Source organism: Pundamilia nyererei, unplaced genomic scaffold (assembly GCF_000239375.1).
Source record: "Pundamilia nyererei isolate P.nyererei 1_Seehausen unplaced genomic scaffold, PunNye1.0 scaffold00001, whole genome shotgun sequence".
Taxonomy (NCBI): domain Eukaryota; kingdom Metazoa; phylum Chordata; class Actinopteri; order Cichliformes; family Cichlidae; genus Pundamilia; species Pundamilia nyererei.
The window spans coordinates 10,170,374-10,173,001 of record NW_005187402.1 but is presented as its reverse complement, the minus strand read 5'-3'; positions in this window follow the sequence as shown (position 1 = coordinate 10,173,001).

Here is a 2,628-nt window from a genome sequence, read left to right as displayed (position 1 = left end):
AATTTGCAAAGAGATAAAAAGTTAGAATTAAGAACCCAGAACTGGGTTTTAATTGTGTGGATACAATGTGACAAGACACATAATTAACTAATCAATCTGGTTGGGTATGCAGTACCCACAATCCCATCAGATAAGCTTGTGAGATACAAAAACAGCACTCTTAGTGGCTATGTTGGGTACTATATTGGGTATGCAGTACAGCATTGGAGCCCCCTTTCCCTTCAGAACTACCTTAACCCTCTGGGGTCCAGGGTATAATTGGCCGTTTTTGACTACTTTTGATTTTACCTCTATATTTCACCTTTAAAATATGTTTTTTCTTGCCTTATTTGGTATCATTATTTTCAACCTCAAATATCTGAAATTTGAGTTATTTTTTCATTTTGGTATACTATATTAGCACAGCTGATCTAAATTCAGACAAAAAATTCAAACTCCGAGTAGAAAAAAGTTATATTTTTTACTGTAAAACCCACAAACATGTTTAACGAATCATTTTCATAACTTGAAATGCAAATAGAAATTGTACATTTCTAAAAAATTATGCACAAGTTTGGCAAACAACAAAGTTATATGGTACTATTTACCTAAAAATGCAGCCAAGGCCTCAGGCATTTTTTTATATAACCATTTAAGTCTATTTACAGAACAATCAGGTGTGCTGCATCAAATAAGAAGGCACACAAATTATTTGTGCCAGTCCAAAAAATGTAGTTTGTCTTCAGTATAAGACAGAGGAGAACACCACAGGCCTAAACCCTGCAGGTCTGACAGCAGGAGGTGCATGAGTCCAGTTTTCCATGTAGGAACAGCATTTACACTGGAATCTGCCTTTGACGGCTTTTTTAGAGCAAATGTGAAATTCAGCAGTATAACTGACACACAATACAAAACAATAACTACACAACACACTAACTACAGCCTCCAAACACGCTAAACGTCACTAATGTCTCACATATGAAAACTCGCTCTCTCTGTCTTTCGCTCGCCCGCTTTCTGTCGGGGGTGTCACTCCTAAAAACTTCCCCTTCTCCCTAAACAACTAAATGTCACATGTTGCCATATCATTTTTTTTGATTGGCTGACATGGTAAACTCTGACACCAATAGGGAAGGGGTGTTTTTCTTTTTCTTTTTTCACTCGCAAGCGGAGAGTGTTTGCTAGCGCTGTCTGTAGAAAACGCCGTTTTTACCGTTCTTCCCGCTGTAAACGCCACTGTTTTGTTCAGAAATAAACATCACGTGTATTTTTTATCATAACTCTGGTTTGGTTTTACGTGGCCCATCGACACAATTCAAAAACTGGTATATAGTTTGAAGTCTGCACTTTCGACCCAAGGTGAAATGGAGACTCTGACTTACTGCATCTTGTAGCTGTGTCGTCTTAAATTGGTCATGTGATTTTGACGCGCCGGCGTGTCCGGCGACCCCAGAGGGTTAATTCTTCAAAGTGTTGACAAGGCCCTGGAAACATTCCTCATGTCCACATGGACATGATGGCATCACACAGTTGCTGCAGATTTGTTCTCTCTATTTGTTTGTGTGCGTGTGTGTGGTAACCACACCTTACCTTTCAGGGACAGGATCCTCTTCGTCCCAGCCCAACTAGTTTAAGGTAAAGAAATAAGAAACCTTTGGAGTTATCATTTATGTGCTCCTGTTCTACAGGTTCGTTCTTTCTTTTTGTGTTTCCATTCTGTTCCTCTAGTCTGGTCTCTGTTTGTCTTCTGTCTGTTTCAGGTTCCTATGTGTTCTTCTCAGTCTTAGTGATTTCCTATTTTATTCTGATAATGCACATAGGATGAGAGACTATGTTCAGTTTCATTTGGCCATGTTCCCCAGGTGTCTCCACACTGCCCTTGTATTTAAACCCTCATTTGGCTTTTGTACTTTCTTACATCCTTCCTCATATCTGTGTCCTTTGACATGTAATTAATATATTCTTAGTGCTTATTTTCTGATTATATTGTTTTATGTACTTTAGTAATGAAGATTTGTAAAGCAAGGCCACTTTTGACTCACAAACCAAGTGCTCAGCCATACTGAAAAACAGGAAGTTAGTGTAGAGCTATACAAGCATATTAATAAATACGGGAAGTCAGACAGAAAAGAGGAACTTGTACCATATAAGGAGTTGTTGAATCTGTGTGACATGTAAAGTACCAAAATAACACCTATATGAGACACATTTTATAATTCTAATGTTAGAGATCCTGCAACTGACTTTGGGCTGTGCAGGGCTCTCTCTCTTCCAGAAGATGATTGAATTAAATATAAAATGTTTTGACGACTCTGAGTCGGGTTTTCTCTGTTCTATTATGGGGATCAAAGAATCGGGTTTTAATATTTGGGGTTTCTGCCCGGTTCCCTTTGCAACAGAGAGAACAAATGTGGCCGAAGGTTGGATCTGATATGAGGCGAACAGGAGACCGGTCTAAAAAGATTTAAAGGTAGGCACAAAGAAAAAGCAAATTTGTGCATATTGGATGAACTCTAAATTATCTGTTTGCTGAGCTGACGATCTTAACTATTAAATTGGCTCAGTAATGGTAGAACTAAATTCTTTAGAATAAAGTAAAGCTTTGAAGTAATGATAATGAAACGTTGAGAATGACAGTACTGATTTAAA